General features: G+C 34.4%; 1 protein-coding gene across 1 annotated transcript in view; it reads left to right on the forward strand.

Annotated features, from left to right (window-relative positions):
- Window positions 1-19,309, forward strand: part of ZNF804B (zinc finger protein 804B) — a 503,980-nt gene that overhangs the window by 72,713 nt on the left and 411,958 nt on the right. The gene's annotated exons all lie outside the window — the stretch shown is intronic.

Genomic DNA, 19,309 nt, shown 5'->3' on the forward strand with positions numbered 1-19,309 from the left:
TTCAGATAAATATAAAGGTATAAATAATTATGTTACATTGTTTGCATTTGCCAGGCAAAGTTCAAGTTGTAGTTGAGCCCTTCACCAAAGAGGTGTGCCGTATATGTGAGAGATCTTACCTAGTACTTCCTAATTTAGAGAGTCAATGCAATATAGTGGTAAGAACAGGGGGTTAGATTTCCTTAATTTTGGCATTGTAGGTATTTGGTTAAGCTATCTGAACTCCCTATGCCTTTGTTTCCTAAGCTATAAAACTCAGAGAAATAGAGTACACCTTATAAAGAAGTTGTGTGAATTTCTTGGATTAATAAATGTGATTCTTAGAAACCTGCTCTTCACATGGTAAACCTTCTATAAACACTAGCTATTCTGGTTTAAAAAAGCAGATAATATTGAAGGAGTCATTAATGTAACTTACGTCAGTAGTTTAAAGTCTCATAAATTGAGCCACACCTTGCGCTCCTTGGGTTCAGATTTCACATTGAACTAGACCTTGTACAATTTTGGTTTGAATTTACAGTTAACTGTATCTTCCATTTTCAGCAGCTGCCAGAATTGGTTTTAGAGTTGATGTAATTGCAACTTTAAGTTTGTTTATTAGCCTTATAAAAATAGTTGAGCAGATAGAGTAACCGAGGCTTGGCTTAGCCCCACTCTTTTTTTGGGCAGGACTGGGTCCAGGTTGAGTTTGCCTGTTTAATTAAAGAGTTTTATAGATGGCATACATAAGGCATTCTATCTCTCATCACTTCTACTCATGAAGTTCCTTATTTTGGTACTCTAAAAATCTGCTAAACATCCACACCTTAATATTAGGTACTGTACTAAGTGCTTTATATATACATTTTCTTATTTAATCCATACAGGAAACCTATAAAATTGGTTGTCTCATACCTACTTATATTAGGAGGAAAACTGTTGTCTGCAGAGTAATATGCTCAAGGTAACACAGCTACTAGTGGGAAATCTGTGCTTTGAAGCAGGGCTGATCATCTCACCACCTGAATGCTGTTAGCATCTTTACCCTTCTTAGCATCAAGGAAAAATATTGAAATAATTACATCTACTTGTAAGCTTATTTGTAAGGTTTGATCCTGTGATTCTGAAATAGTTGAGATAGAAGTATGGGAAAGAACACAGTCTTTGGAATAATGTACACCGAGGATTGAATTTTTTATATGCCATGCTAGTAGTTTGACCTCGGCCAGGTTCTTCAACCCTTATTTACCTCAGTCTTTTATCTAAACATAAGAATAAATATAATAGTTTTCACCCTATAAGATAGTCAGGGGTACTAAATCAGATAATCTAAACATAAAACATGACATATAATAAAGATTCAAGATAGAGTATCTCCCTTCTCATTAACTTGGACTATTTTCAGTTGGGATACATAGATGCTGGCCATTTTCTTTAGAAGAGAGTTCTCAGAAGGGCCATTTTTTTTCTCAAGGTTCTGAAAGCTCTGGCCCCCATGTTGGCCCCTTCATGGTGTATGCCAAAGCATTTTAGACAATCATATAAAGAAGTTGGCAAAATTTATATCAACTTACAAGGTGTGTGTTAGAGAAAAACATTCCTACAAAAGAATGGCAGAGTCCATACAGTCTTCTCAGACACAAACATATAGGTGGGGGACCTATGGCCTGGGAGCCACATGTGGCCTTCTGGGTCCCTGTGAAGCCTTTTGACTGGATCAAAATTTTCAGAATTTTCAAAATTTACAGAATGAATCTTTTATTAAAAGGATTTTTTCCTATGATGTTTGGATTTGATAGCAGGCTGGGCCCCATAATCCTTTAATTAGTTATTCCTTGCAGTGATTCTCAACCTGTGGGTTGGGGTTGAATGACCCTTTCACAGGGGTCACCTAAATACATCCTGCATATCAGATATTTACATTACAATTCATAACAGTAGCAAAATTACAGTTATGAAGTAGGAACAAAAATAATTTTATGGTTGGGGGTCACCACAACATGAGGAACTGTATTAAAGGGTCATAGCATTAGGAAGGTTGAGAACCACTACTCTCCAGAATTTCCTTTCAAATGATCATCATCATTAAGGTAATTTGCTGATTTGGCACTTATTCTTTCACATTACTGGGAAATAGGAAAATTACTAGGTAAACTATTCTAGGTAAAGTCGAGGTAAAGTACCAATTTTTCTAGGTAAAAACTAGTCTGATAATGATTATTTCCCATCTATATAAAGGGAACATTTCTTGGAAGATTACTATTATTTAGCTTTGTTTACATAACAATTTATAAAGTAAGAATGCCTTATATTTTCTTTCAGAGTGGCAATAGTCATTAGTTTTAAAATATTAATCCCTTTGATTAATTCTCCTTAAATGTAGATATTAGTGATCATGGGTTAGAACTGATTAGATTCAATAACTAGAATTCTCAAAATATTTAACTCAGCTCCATTTGATGGATGGACATTAATTTCCTGTCATATTAAATTAACTTCTCATGGAGTTTTAAACTGAAATGAGAATGGATTGAGTAAATTAACTAAGAAGTCACTGTATTGGACAGAGAGAGAATAAAAAATTTGTATTGTTTTATTTGTGTTTGGGGAGGTAGGAAAAAGCGTTATGGAGTGTGATGAAAAGCTTTCTTAATGAGTGGGAAAACAGCCCAGACTACACATGGATCTATAAACAAAATTGACTGACTATAAAATGAAATGACTTGAGATTAAAATGTTTTTCTAAGTACCAAGTATGGAAGGGTTATATACCAGAATTACTCATTGACTTGTAGGGAATAGAATGTTTAATAGTTGATGATTATACTTTTCTAGTTTAAAGAAATCATATAGATAAAACTAGAGATAGCATAGTACACTTAACTTTTATGGCTCTTCTTTAACTCCACATTTAGATGTAAAACTGTTGTTTAATATTTATTATATTGGAAAGGATCTGGCCTTTGCCCTAGGCTTCTGAGACATCATCTGTGTCACACCAGACAGGGATGTCTGTTTATTTAGAGTGAATCTGGATTTGGATTTAGACTAGATCATAGCGTGGAGCCAGACATACCAAGTGTTCTTGAAGTGGGGACTATTCATGCCAGAAAGTCCAACAGTGTGACCTAGGGTGAGGACTTTTGTTCATGTGGTGACAGTTGAGCTGGAGACTGAGTTCAACCACGTGGGTAATTGGTTAAGTATGCCTACATATTTGACATAGAAGTTTGGGTGAGCTTCCCTGATTAGTAATACTCTCTGAAATTGCAGCACAGCACAGCTGGAAAGTTAATGTGTCCTGATTTCATGGAGAGAGGACAATGGAAGCTTCATGTATAGAACCCTCCTAGGCTCTGCTGTATGTGGAGAGAGATCAAGGAGCAAATCCTTTGGCTGATTTCAATTTGTATCCTTTCTCTGTTATAAACAGAAACCATGAGTACAAAAGCTTTCAGAAAATTCTGTGAATCCTTCTAGTAAATTGTTCACCTGAGGGTGACTTAGACATACACTTCCTCTAAACTTTCCGTTGGGGTAAGAAGTAAGGGCCATCTTGGGGACTATGGTTTCAAAACCCACAGTTTGGCTAACTCCAGGCTTTCATAATAAACATTATAAGCATCATTAACCATGACTTGCTTTCTGAATTTTCTCAGCCTAAATTATATTCAGTAGAATTTTATCATTATTTGGGCATATTCTATGTCTTATGAAGAGATAATCAAACACTCAAGTAATACAATATTTATTGGTTGCCTACTAATTGTGTCTAGCTGACAGATATAATAATTTTATTTTCTATTTAACTGATAGGAATATGTCATAGTATCACCCACAATCTGCATTATGATTATACTGTGCTATGTAAATAATGTACTTTTTCATTAGGTGATACAATACAAATATTTGAGTAAAGTAGTCATATCCTTTTTCCAAATCCATTTCACGTTTTTATATTTTTAGCATAGGCCAAATTAAATAAAAGTTTGAAACTTTTTTTCTGTTTGGATTTTCCCTAACGTTGTCTTAATAACCTTTAAATAGTAAGACTAATTATTTTGTTATGTCCTTATCAATTGTAGTAAATTGAGTCTGACAAGTAAGTTGGTTCCATTTGATTAGCCTCCACTCATTCTGTTTCAGCCATTGTTATTTGTTGGGAAGTAAGATTGTAGAAACCAGCTCTCCCATGAAGTGGAACATTGCCAACTCTATTGAGGGAAAATAAATCATATCATAGTTATATTTCAAATTCATTATTAATAGCACCTTATACTGTTGGCTTCAGCCTACAATAGGTAATTAAAAACAGGTCAGAAAATGAAGAGTGTAAATTAAAACACTGGGCCTTTAATTACAGCTGCACAAATGGCAGCACTAGAGTTATAGAATTGTTAAAAATCAATTAAGGAATGTTGCCACCTGATCTCCCTGCACATAATCTGTTTAATCAGTTAGTCTGTTTTTCAAATCAAGTATTCCTAGAAATGGCATTAGCAGCATGCCATTTTCTTTGGAAGGGGTAGTCCAGAGATTTTTTTTTTTTTTTTTGGCCCCACTTTTTCAAAAGAACTAAGGAATTAATAAATAAACATGTACTGCTTTGCCAGAATGGTGTAATCTGTAACCCAGTCTTGCTGAAGGAACTCACCTGGTACTCTCTCAAAATGTAATGTAATTTTTTTCAGATTAGTACTGCAAACTCTTTAGCACATTATAACTTTTATTTTACATGTTCACTAATACAAATCATATTCATGATTCAACAATACAGAAAATTCTATCAGTGATATGTGCCCATAGTCATGATATCTAAAATCTTTATATTATAGGAAAAATTTAGAAAATTTAGAAAAAACTTTTTGCCAAAATCCCTCATAAGTGTATTCCATCTAATGCATACAACATTCAATAGTCCCATTATTCATGTTGCTAAAGAGTGATCGGTACCTTCAGATGGCTATGGCCTGATTGCTTCTTTGATGGTAGATTTGTGCTTTTTCCTTCCCTACCTGGGTCTTGCTGTGGGAAATGCAACTGTAAGCTGTACATTTTAATTTTTAGTTTTGTGTTAATCTTTTTAAGTAGCACTAGCTTAGCTTTTCTTAGCTCAATACATAAATTAGAGATTTATAATAGAAGACCTGGGGGGTTAAATAATCTTTGTTGTTGTGGGCCATATGACCATTTGAATGGAACTCTTCAAAATATGAAACTGCTCTTAATGGTTGCAATTCTACAAGCTAGAAGTTCTCTTAGTAAAGCAAAGGTATCATTGAAATCCTTTTCTGTAGGTTTATTTTTGAGAGAAGCTAGGTTACCTCTTATTTGTAATTCCACAGAGTGGGTGGAAAAGGGTTTGTTTCTGGAAAACATACAAGGGGAGATTTTGATACTTTAGTGAGGCAAGTATCAGGTAGTTCAGTGGAAAAGCATCTAGTAATAGTTCTTGCCTCAGTCAGCAAGTTCTATCTTCATTGATTCCTCTTAATAGATTTGTTATGTATCACACTTCTGATTCTATGAAAAATTTTATTCATTCATTCATTCATTTATTATTATTTTATAGATTTGTGGGGGCACAGGGATATGTTGCATAGTGGTGGGTCCAGGCTTTTTGTGTAATTATTAAACATACTACCCGTTTGGTAATTTCTCATTCCATAATCCCTTCCCACCCTTCTGAGTCTCTAAAATCTATTATCCCACTTTCTATGTCCATATGTCCATATGGATAGTACATTATTTATTCCCCACTTAAAAGCGAGAACATGTGGTATTTGATTTTATGTTTCTGAGCTATTTTAGTTAAAATAAATACATGCTACTGAAAAAGACATAATGTCATTATTTTTTATGGCTCAGTAGTTTTTCATGGTGTCTCTCTCTCTCCCCATAAATGTATATGCGTATATGTGAATGATAGGATAAAGAATGTATTATCATCGATTGATGGATACTAGTTAGGTTGATTGCTTATCTTTGCTGTTGTGACTAGTGCTGCAGTAAACATAGGAGGGCAGGTATCTTCTTGATAAAATGATTTCTTTTCCTGGGCATTGAGACCCTGGGTTAGAGCATGAAAGTTGAGATGATGAGAGAGGGAGAAGTAAAAGTAGGTGAAGTTGGATGGCCAGACAGTGTCTGCATTATGGCAGTAAGGGAGGAATGGGGTTTTGAACAGCAACTTAAAGATCAGATGTGTAGCATGAATATTATCAGTGATGAAGAAATAAAATGCAAGATACAGGCTCAAACATACATCAGCACAGGCATGCGTGGACAGGGAGAACATTCCCCGAGGTTACAGTGTCCCATCTGCAGCATCAGGTACAGTGAGGAAATGTACTTGCAGGTGTATAAGACAAAGGAACTGAAAGCTCAGATGATTGTCAAGTAGATTTAAAGTTAGATGGTTTCCATGTAAAAATGTATTGTTAAAAAGCATTTTATGTCTAATTTTAGCAATCATAGATTTAATTAGCAGAAAGTCCTAGGAAGGGAAAGCATATAGATAGGTTAAAAAAAAAATGGAAAAAAGTCCTAGAGGTCAAGAATTATGTCATAGAAAAGGTGGGTACAAATGGAGAGGTAGAGAAGTGTAACTTTCCTTGATGGAGGGTTTTGGATACCAGTTGTTCAAAGTTTAGATTTGATGCAGTGGATTAGAAAGAGTCCTTGTGAGTTCCCGAACAGGAGAGAGATGAATGAAAATGGCCTTTGAGTAATATTGTTTTTCCAGCCCTGTGTTAGATAGATCATAGCATGAAGAAAATGAGGCATGTGACAGGGCGATCAGCTAGGAGACTATGGAAGCTCTGCCCTCAATTTACAAACAAAATAGCTGCTCAGTGCCACTCATAAAATGTTCCTTCATATACATGAAACGTGCTATTAAGTTCCCTTTCAATTTTCCTGGGGGTGTACACTTAGTCCTTTAGCCTTTTCTCATTGGGCACAGTTCCCAACACTTCAGTGATTTATTTTGCTCTTGCCTTTGCACTCTTTCCAATTTTGTTTTTCCATATTTCACTTCATTTACCATGATTCAAGCTGAACAGAGTATTCTAATAAGTTCAGATCAAAACTGAGCAGCAGGAAGGGATCTTTTCTATTCAAAATGAAATATTATTTTTAATCTTTTTTAAAATAAAGAATAATAAACATAAGAAGTGTCAGCTTAATTCAGAATTTTATATTTTTATAATAAGTACTGAATGAAGTAAAAGTTATTTCTAAACATTCAAGCTTGTCTTTGGTGTTTTTAAAAAGTACTTCAATTCAAACCTTACTTTCATATATAAAAATAATCTTAAAACAATAATTGCAATGAGGCAAGGTTATTTCAAACTTGTGGAGTTAAATTCCCCTTGTATTCATGCCAAGAGAAAAGAATTTGACCTCCTCTTGTCTTCCATTGTAAATATAATAAAAATGCACCAGAAATATACCCGAGTATACATACATCAATGCAGAGATTTTTTTATTCCTCCACAAGCTGAAAACAGATGAAATAATTACAACAAAAGGAAGATATTTCACATCAGATAACAGACTGGATTTACCTTCCAATCCGAAACAAGTTTTTTAAGGAAAGTCACAATATATGAAATAATGATTTACTAGGCATTTTAATTTTACATCAGGTAGTGAGTTTCAGGATCCCTATTAGATAGGAAACACAATGGTGAGCCAGCCATGTGCCAAATGAGTGCTCCAGTTTACTTCCTGGAGAAAGTTGCTAGGTACAACATAGGGAAAAGGAAATCAGGTGAAGTCTGACAGTTTTCCTGAGTTAAGGAGATAGAGCTGGGTACCAGGGAGTCCAAGGTGGCTAAAGTTTGCTGGATGGAGTACCAGGGAGGAGAAAGATACACAGACAAAAAGTGCTGGAGAACTATATACAATCCCCTGTGATCATTTAGTAGATTTCTAATCAGTATATGTGTATGTGGAAACCACCTGAGACTTATGGTAAAAACACCCAAAAGGAATTAGAGGAAACATCTAGGCATAGTCCTTATGTGTTGTAACCATTCAAGTTTTCAAGAAGCTAGAGAAGAACGATTGAGCATGTTAAATCTGGTCATGACAGATACAAAAATGATCCAAATCAGACTTCCAGAGATGAATAATATCAACAACTGAGATGAAAAATACACTGGTTGAGAGTAGCAGTAAATTAGACATTGCAGAAGAAAAGTTCAGTGCACTTAAAAATAGCAATGGAAAATAGTCAATATAAAATAGAGACAGTAAGACTGAAAAAGAAAAAATGAATAGAGTATTAATAAACTGTGGGACAACTTCTGTGACTTAATATATGTGTAAATGAAGTGCACTCCCTGAGGAGGGGCATAGGGCATAAAAATATTTCAAGAAATAATGGATGACTATTTTCTAAATTTGATAATAACTATAAATTTATAGATCTAAGAAGCTCAACAAATACACACACACACAAATAAAGAAAATGACATAAAGCATATTACAGTCAAATTGCCCGATACAAGTAATAAAATCTTAAAAGTAGTCACAAGAAAAAATTACACAGTTTAGAAGAGAGGAACAAAGATATTAATGATAGCAGATTTATCTGAAAACAAGGCTAGCTGAAAGACTGAAGTGACATCTTTAAAATACTGAAACAAAGAAACCCTAGCCGAGAATTCTTCCTGCAGCAAAAATGTCTTTTAAAAACAAAAGTGAAATAAAGACTTTCTCAGATATATGAAGGCAAAATAAATTCATCCCTGGCAGATTCATATTATAAGAAATGTTAAAGGAATTCTTAAGCAGAAGCAAAATATTATCAGATGGAAATCTGATTCTACACAAAGGAATGAAGAACTCAGAACAGTAACCATATGAGTAAATATAAAGATTTTTTTTTATTATTTAAATCTCTTTATAGGCAATCAACTGTTTAAGAAACAATAGTAATTCATTGTGGAGTTTATGTAGCCTTGAAATTGCATGAAAACACTAGTACAAAGTTTGGGAAGGGAGAAATAGACGCATTCCCTGTTCTTATATGTGAAATGGTATAACATCTCTTGACTGTAAACTGTGTTAAATTAAGGATCTCTACTATAAACTTCAAAGCAACCACTAAAATAGCGCAACAAAGAATTCTGGCTAAGAAGATAACATGGAATCATAAAAAAAGATAATCCAAAAAGTAAAAAAAGGGAACAAAGAGCAGATGGAACAAACAGAAAAGATTTAAAACCTATCATAGCCATAATCCCCTTAAATATATTTTTAATAAATGCAAGAGGCCAGATATTTTCAAGTTAGATTAAGCAAAAGGAAGACTCAACTATATACTGACTAAAGGAAACACACTTTTAAAAGTAAAGGCACAAATAGGTTAAAAGTAACAGGATGAAAAAAGTGAAAAGATGGTAATGGATGTATTAATATCATGCTAATGCTAATCACTGTGGCACCTTATTGGGTGTGTGGACTGTGACACAGAGCTCCTACAGGATGACCTCGTCTGAGTCCCATAATTGGCTTCCTATCTTACTGTCACATTGCATTTTTCAACACTTGGCTAAGTACCTTCGAGAAGCATGTAGAAAAATGTGCTGGATTATAGGTACAGAAGCTACTAGGTAACTTTTTTTTTTTTTTTTTTTTTTGTGGTTTTTGGCCGGGGCTAGGTTTGAACCTACCACCTCTGGCATATGGGGCCGGCGCCTTACTCCTTTGAGCCACAGGCACTGCCCACTACTAGGTAACTTCTGCATAACTTTATGTGCCATCTGTCTAAGAACTCATTAGCACTGAGAAAAACAGTGACTAAAAGTCTCCAAAAAAGATCATTTTTCATAGTTTTCAGAGCACTTAAATTAATAGAAAAAATCATACTGAGATATTTTCCTTCTCACCTTCAAACATGAAGAGATGGAAAAGCTCCTTTGCACCCATTTAAATTCTCAGTATACACGTCTCTCAGCTATATGCTAGGAATGGGGACATAGGAAAACACAGAAGAAAGGAAAATATAACTATGTGATTCCTTGTATTGAGTCCATATGACATGAGAGCCCTCAGAGTTGCAAATTTCTACTCTAAATAGAGAAACATCTCTCTTTTTCCACTGATAGCTTACAGTGTGATTGTTCTTCAAGACTAATGATCATATAGTGATGGTGAGGGGAGGGCAGGGAGTTTCCTCATGGTGCACATCATGGAAGAAATGTGACCCAGGGTAAAAAAGATAAGTTTGAAAAACTGTCTAAAGAGGGAATGCAAAAATCGGAAGATCAATTCGGTATCTGCTTCTGCAGAGAGGGCAAAGTTGAGGTATGTCATGATGTAAAATTCGACAACCAATGTAGTGATATTTAATCTCTAGTTTTCTAACTGGCCTTTATGTCCTACCTTGTTGCAATGAAAAATATATTTCTTACAATGAGTCATGGTAAAAATAGCTTGAAAACACCTGCTCTGAGAGGATTTGAAGTCTTTGACCTAAGCTACGGACATCAACTAATACAACTTAATTGCAGTATAACTATTTGCATTTAGGAAACCAAGCTATGTGAAGATAAGTATATGATTAACTTTTAACTATGTTTTAAAATTTTAATTAGTTTCTGAATAAACAGCAAATTCTTTTTCTTTTTTTTTAAATAGCAAATTCTTAAGGTATAATATTTGAAGTTTCAAATTCTTTTACCTCAAGAAGCAATTAATAAAGAGTTTCTTGTATATTCTTTTGAAGATTATTTTACTCTTTAGCTACGTGTTTCCAGATAACTTATGGGAATTTTTCTTTTTCTTTTTTTTTGCCTAGATAAGTACTCTAGAAGGCTGAATACCTATCTTTTGCTCCAATAATGTGATTAATGAGTACCTAATACTCAACATTGTAATTCTGCTGCCCAATTTTTGTTAAATAACTTTTGCTCAGTAAGTTTCAGACCAAAAATGGCTGACCCCGTTAGAAAAGAGGCCTATTGGCTGGCTCTGCAGACATGCACCTGACTTAGGCTGTGTTTCTGATGGGAGACACAGAAAACTTCTGCTAACAGTGTCTAACACGTAATGAGCATTTACTCTGTTCCATCAAGGTTTATAGAGTATATACATAAGACGTCACGTAATCCTCACACACACACCAAATAATCCCTATGAGGATGATATTAACTTGATTTATTTTTACAGATGAGAAAACTGAAGCTCTTAAGTCACTGTGACAATCTGCACAGCTAGTAAATGATAGAGTTTGGATTCAAACCAGACAATCTGGCTCCAAGGTTATGCTGTTCCCTGCACTGGTAACACTGTTCTCTTTTCTTGCTGAAGTAGAAGAGATGAAGGTTTTGGAGGACCCACGGCTGTCATCAAACAGTGTTTTTTCTCTTCTCCAACTCCTTTCTGTATCACAGAAATGACCAGACCCTGCTTGGAGTGACTCAGTTAGAGATGTAGGATTTTAGCCATGTCCTATCCCCTGTGTCTGTTAAAGACCCGATCGTTTGAAGAAAAGTTGACCTGCTTTACTTTCTACTGGAATTAAAAAAAAAAAAATGTTTTTCATCAGTCAGATAAACTTATTCTGAGACAAGTCCTCAAACTATTTTAGATTCCCCAAGACAACAGAAGGGTGAACAAGGAGGAACACAACCAGAAATAGAACAAATGGAGTTGGCAGAAGAGGCATGTAAAAGATTTATTTAGTGTGGTATTGAGGTTTGTGTGATGTCTAGTTTCCATAAAATCTTAAGTCAAATTGGCATTGTTCTCCAAGGGATCTTGATACAGTGAATTTGTTCTGGGAAAAAGCAGAGATGCCAATTGCAAAGAATTAGTCACTGAGAGATAGCTGGATTATGCTAATATTGATTTTTCACATTCTATTCAAATGCTTACTGCACTCAACAGAGTCCATATCTACTTCTAAACTACTTAATTTTAAATACAGAATAGATTGCATCATATTAGAATGAAGTAACCCCCCAAATAATGGAAAGTTGTTCCCTTCAAATATTTCATAAACACATATATAGATTTTCACTGAACTGCCAATATATCAAGTTTTTCTAAACTTTAAATAAAATTTTTAGTTAAAAATTTGGCTAAGGTATAGTAACTCTCATTATATGGATATTCAATCATAGCTATTAAGATGGTATGATCTTCTTGAAAATAGATTGTCTTATTTAAGTCTTTCAGAGCTCTAAACACACACAGGAACTTGACAAATGTGTGTTTCCTGATAATGATGAAGAGATTAAATGTTTTTAAGGCTGTTTAGATTCAGCATATTTTTAAAAATATAAATGAAGAAAATATGAAGTATATAGTGAATAATAGTTTTTTTATTCAACTCTTTTTTTTTTTTAAATGTGAGAGTTGACTTTTGAGTTTCTTGGTAAACTGTGAAAATCCTTAACCTGAGCAGCATACTACCTACAGCTCTTATTTGATCCCTTACATGGGCAGCTAAAATTGCAGAAGAAAAATCCTAAAATTATACAGAGTGATAGTATAACAAATTTATATTTTTCATAATTCGTGCATCTTTCAGCGTCATTGTAATAAGAGCTAACATTTATTTATTTATGCCATAAGCATGGCAATGTGCTACACTATTAAGAGTTATCTCATTTTGACCTCAAGTAATTCTATGATGAAGTAACTATTTTATATTTATTTTATATGTGCAGAATTGAGTCCTAAGTGATGTTTTCATTTTTCTAATTTCACACACTTAGAAAATAATGCTAACCAGACTCAAAAGAAATTTGATTCAACCGGCTGTGCTCTTAAATACTGCATTTCTTTACCTACAATTATCTGTTCCTCCTGACCCATAATTTTCCTAATTCATAATTAGGGAGGAGAGCTAAATACACCCTTCTTCCACATTAGGCTAACCTCTGACTTTTTCTAGATGAGCATTACCTACTTAATTTCTTTTCTTCAAGGTTCTTTCTTAAATACAAAGCCTCTTATGTCAGCAGGAGTTGACTTTAATAATTTTTTATTACTTCCTGAAAGGATAGAAGATAACTTTAGCAAAAGGAAAAAGTGGAAAGAAGCTTTTATAAGTGTTAAATCAAAGAGTAGAGATGGGGTTATAATTCCTTGTGTGAGATTATAATTTTTTATACAGTATGTTTTAGTCAAGATTGTGGGAGGGAGAATTGGCCATGCAATAGAATTTGATGAATATTTTATATTAAATTATGACACAGAAAATAGTTAATGAATACTACCAGATTATGAATTAACCCCAGTGCGTAATGAACATAATGAAGTATTATTTGTTTTAGAGAGACAGGGGTCTCTCTATGTCTCTCAAACTGGAGTGCAGTGGCTACAGGCTTGTAGTCTAACACACTACAGCTTGAATTCCTGGGTTCCTTCTCCCTAGTAACTGGAGCTACAGGTGCTCTACACTGCACTCAGGAACAATAAGGTACTTTGAGGCAAGCAGAGACGTGATTTAAAGAAAAATATCATTGACAGGAAGGCCATAATGAACAATATTTGTACTAATATTGAGATTAATAATGTGTCCTTTGAAAGACTTTTAGAGACATTATGGCATGAAGAAACAATTATGTTCCAAGGAATAAGGATTTTGAAAATAACTATTAGCATTATGCATTTGAAAAACAAATAGCAACAACTGTAGACTTAATGATGCCAATATTTTTCAGCTCTTTTGGGTTTTCTGGCTTTATAGCTATAAAGTAGACATATTTCAATAGTGATTTCAGGAAATGGAACTGCTTAAGATGGAGGATTATTAATGGAAGGGCTTATAAATATTCCCTCAATATCTAGGAATGAATAGATATATATAAATGAATAGCATTATGAAAGCATTAAATATTAATATAGTAATTAAGTATATATTTTGCTTAACATGGAGCCTCTTTGTCTAATAAACAGATAGGTTTTATTAGGTTTATTTTCAGGTAGCACTCCTCATCAATATAAGGAAGGAGAATGTGGGAAAGCATGCTTACTTCAGGGGCCATTCATGTATGTGTATGTGTGCTTGTGTGTATGTGTGTATATGTGTGTATATGTGTGTATGTGTAGTTTTTCTAGATAGGTCATATTTGTGGTATGTTTCATAATATTGAGATCAAGAATACACATAAGTCACAATTTAATAAAAGGCTGTAAGATTTCCTCTAAATGGTAATTTTATCAGGCATTCTAAAATAATAATTAATTCAATGTATTATATGTGAATGGATGTGACTTATCAAAATTTTAGTTAGGGAATAAGAATAAATGTACTTTTAGTTCTCTTTCATTAGTTTGAATAATACTTTAGCAGTATAATTTAGAGACATTGTGGATTTTAGTTTAGATCAGACAATTTAGATTTAACAGTTTGTAAAATAATTTGCAAATCATCAGACCCACTAGGATAAAAATACTTTCCGCAGGAATTATGTGCAGCAGAGATCCCAAGAAAATGTGTACGTGTGATCTTGGGATCTACTACCACATATACATAGGCAAATGTAGTTTTTATGTGCAGCAGAGATCCCACATTTCCTTTGGATCATACTACTGCATATACATAGGCAAATGTAGTTTTATGTAGATATAAACTACCACCTAGTATGTAAATCCATATTGTATCATAGATACCTGAGAAGTCTGAAAAAAAGATTTCTCAAGTTAAAAGGATATCTTATGAAATTTTATTGCATTCATTTTAAAATAACAAACTAGCTCAAATGCCTATCAACCCATGAATGAATTAATAACCTGTGGTATGTGTATACTATGAAATGCTATTCAGCCATAAAGAGAGATGGAAATGTACATCTTTTGTATTAACATGGATGGAGTTGAAACACGTTATTCTTAGTAAAGTATCAAAAGAATGGAAAAATCAGTATCCAATGTACTCGATACTATTATGAAGCCAGTAGATGAACTCATACACATCCACACAAAAGAAAAACTAAATTGGATTCAAATAGAGGGGAGGCAGGAGCGGGGAAGAAAGAGGAGAATCAGTGTTCTCCCACCTAATGGGCACAATGTAAGGGGCATATGGCACATCTCCTCAGGGCTGGACACAACTACCACAGGGACTCTACCTAACAAATGCAAATATTGTAACCTAACCGTTTGTATCCTCATATTAATCGGAAATTAAAAATTAATAAACTAATACAAGTTTTCTAATCCACCTAAAGAATGAATTTATCATAGAACTGAGTGTATAAATTTGTCTATTGATAAATATTATTAAATTATAGAAAAAGATTAGTATTTCTTAAACCCAAACCCTCTAAATTATAATGTCCTCTTATGTCCATATTTCCCTTAAAATTTGGTTACACTGACTTCTTCAGATAAAATTAGTAACTCTATTATATTTTGAAAGTCAAAATATACCAGATTTAAGCTGACAGAAAATTATCTTGTTCAGTGACACCCAGCTTTAGAATATTACAATATAAAATATTCCAGAGAATAATGGTAAATTGATGTTTTTTACTTGAAGAAGTTAAAGAATAAGTACAGAATATGCTTATGGTTTATACATGTGTCAGTTAAACTGATTTTTTTTAGTTGTAGACTTCACAGTAGAATACACTTTTTAAAAAAAGTGTTACAGGTGCTATATTTACTGTTCACATAAAGATAAATTAAAATGAGATTTATTTGAATATTTTTATGTGTACCCTTAGTGGGAAGCAAAATTATATTTGGGAGAGGGGATGATGAGTGGAGGGAGGGTAATTGGTGGGCTCACACCTATGGTGCATTTTATAAGGGTGCGTGTGAAATTCACTAAGTGTAGAATATAAATGTCTTAGCACCATAACTAAGAAAATTCAGTGAAGGCTATGTTAACCAATTTGATGAAAATATTTCAAATGGTATATAAAACCAGCACATTGTACCCCGTGATTGCATTAATGTACACAGCTATGATTTAATTAAAAAAAATCATATTTAAATATTTCTGACTTCAATATTATTTTTATTCTTCTTGCTCACAAATAAATGATCTCCTTAATTGGATCAAAGCTAGTCACCCAGGGTTCATGTGAACTCTTTATCAGTAGGAATATTATTATGAGAATCTAAGTTTCATATTTATAGGCCTGTGTCTGAGATAATTGGATTCTTTAGTGAAGAATTGTGCTAACAAAAGGAAAATTAGGAAGGAGGGAGAAAAGAAGGAACTTAATGCAAATAAATAGGAAGGCACATATAAAAGAAATGAATTAGGTACTGCATTAACCAATGTTAGATAAAAAGAATGAGAATATACCTCTGAAGTCTAAATGACAATTTAAAAAATAGCATCAGAACATTTATTAAATAAAGTTTTGGATGGTATATCTTTATGATTTTTATCTGTATTTACAGTAAGTCATTTATTCCTGGCAGAAATAAAAGTTGAGCAGACTTCATTACAGAATTACTCTAATCAATCCTACTAAATTTTGACTGGCTGCTGAGTGGCGTGATGCAAGGATACCCAACCATTGTTTTGGTTACATAGGGGAAGAAGAAGTGTTGTTTGGGCCACACATTAAATGGAACAAACACTAACAAAAGATGATGAGCAAAAAAAAGGTTTGTGCATAATTTTCGCGATATCAAACATCACAGATAATAAAACTCACCGCAGGCTGGATGCCTCTAGTAAAGTATGGGTCTTATTTACAGTGTCCTTTTTATTCAATAAATGCATGTTGATCTGCCAAGTGGGTTCCAGACGTTGTTTTAGGTGATAGAGATCATAAAGATGGCTAATACCTGGTCCTTGCCCTCATGACGGTTTCAATCTACTTATGTGTATCTGTCAAGTTTTCTACTGAATCCTAAAATCTTTGATACTCACAGTCTATAGTACATTTTCATTGTAATAATTCTTCCACATTAAGCCTTCACTCATTCTTTACATTTTTAGAGTACCTTCAGATGAAATATCTCATGTATTCTCAGCAGAGTAGGAAATACAGTATGCAGTATACTCTTTACATAACCATTTTGGAGAAGGGAGAATAGAAGTACAGATTGTCCCAGGAGTCCTAACAATATCCTTTGGGTGTTAGCAGCAAAGACTGTAATTATAGAACAAGAAGGAGCAGAGTGGGATGAGAGAGAGGCAAGAGAAGTCAGTGGTGGGGAAGGAGCGGAGAGCCAAGGGTAAGGGCAACTTAAATCACTCAGCATCTCCCTTCTCCCAACCTTGCCAATAAAATCACTCCTACAGCAAACTACTATTTTCCATGGCTGAGAAATGAAAAGTTTTCCTGAATCAAAAATAGTTTAATAGAACATTTTAGTTGAATTACATACTTTCAAATTAATAGATAAAAAGATATGTAATATAAAAGTAGCCCATGTTTTAAACTTTCTTTGATCATCCAAAATCTACTCCAGGTTTACTTGATCCCACTGGATCTTCATAACTTTAGAGGAAAAAAAAAAAATCCTCGTAGTTTCAATGTACCAAGAATGCAAAATGCCTGTGATAGCCCATGCCCATAAGCAGCTCACCGTTCAGCCAGGGTTGCAATGGTTCCACTGATTAGATAGCATCCAATTATTCATGACAAGGTAAACGACTGACCTAGGAATAATAATGGAGTGCCCAAGAGGATAGAAGAGAAGATTATTAATTTCCAAGGTACGTGGAAAACAATGTCATGAATTGTAACTACCACTGTAGATGCAGAAAAATTGAAAATAATAGAATGTTCTTGTTGATAATTTGCCCCATGGGTTTTAAAATCACTCCTTCAGAGATTACTTTTCATATTATGTGTGTTATTTTTATGAAGTACTTGATAACCATGTAATTTTTACATGTCATTGAGTAGGACAGATAGTAATTTCTTAGTCTAAGGATGTTGTTGCTAACTGGCCTGATCCACACCCTTGTACTCAGTAGGGGCCAACTATGAAATTAGATTTTGTTCTTTCGATTCTCGATATTTACAGTGTCATTTTTTCCAGCTTTTTCTCCTTCATGCTGTTAATTATACCATTCATAACCCCCCCAGTTTACTTTTCACATTGTTCCCCCTCCTGTCTCTTTTGGAGAACCCACCATCTTACACCTAAGCCAGCACGATGGTCTCACTTATCATCCATGTCTTCTCACTGCAGTCAAAGTAATCTTTTTGAATGATGAGTTTGATCATGTCACTGGCCTTCGGAATATCCATTAATAGTTTCGTAGGGTAAAAACCTATAATATGGCTTCCAGGGCCCTGCAGTGGCCTGTCCCATCCTTCTCCCTCTACCTTCATCTCACACTATCTTCTCCTCATTTACTCCGGCAAGATGCACCCATATTCAGATCCTGGAATGCATTGGGCTGCTTCCTGTCTCATGGTGTTTCACGTGCTGTTCCCTCCCCCTGGAATGCTCTGACTCCCCTGCCCCTCTCTTCCCTACCTCTTGGCTTCCTTACTGCTTGCTTATCCTGATGTCAGTCCAAATGACCCTTCTTCAAGGAACCCTTTCTTTGTCTCCCAGAAAAATACAGGTTTCTTTGTACCACAGCCATTCATAGCTTGAATCTCAGTTTGTAATTTTTCTGTCATTTTAAAGTAATTTTATTTGTTCATTCCGACATTCATCAAACACTTATTACTATGTGCCAGACACTGGAGTTACATTGAAGAATGGACAAAGAATTTCTAGTCTTTACAGTTTATAGTGTAATGGTTGAGAATAAGAAATAAATAATACTTTTTAAAAACTGACATCAGGCAGTCATGGTTTCTATATGTGACATAAACAAAATAAAAGTGGCATGTGGTAGGTTAGGGACAGGTGGGTTATTTAGATTGGCTGTTAAGGAAGGCTCATGAAAAAGTGGCATTTGAGCTGTGACTTTATTCCTAAAGAGAGCCAATCAGATAAGAATCAGACTTTAGAACTTCCAAGGAAGGGAAAGGACAGTGCAAATGTCTGGAGACAGGAACAAGCTTAGCAGTGGAAGGAGAAGACCTATGTGGCAGCTTTAATTAAAATTAACTATCACATCTCCTCCGCCAGACTGCAAGTGTCAGAAGGGTGAGGCTCCATCTTCATCTTTGAGGCTGATTGTACTGAATCACATTTTAAAACTCCATTCAGCAGTTCTCTCTTAAGGGAAATCTTTGACATCTCCCCCCACCCCCCTATCTTGCCTGTCCCCATCGGAAAGACACACACCGCATTCATCTTGCATGGGACTGATAGACTTCTCTTAGTAATTCATTGCTACTGCATTCATATTTTTTTCTTAATATATAGAACATTTTCTTGTGCTTATTTGTTTTGTAGCTCTCTCCCTTCTAATTATGCCTTTAGAGTA

This window comes from Otolemur garnettii, unplaced genomic scaffold (genome assembly GCF_000181295.1).
Source record: "Otolemur garnettii isolate 467f Iridium unplaced genomic scaffold, OtoGar3 scaffold00005, whole genome shotgun sequence".
Lineage (NCBI taxonomy): Eukaryota > Metazoa > Chordata > Mammalia > Primates > Galagidae > Otolemur > Otolemur garnettii.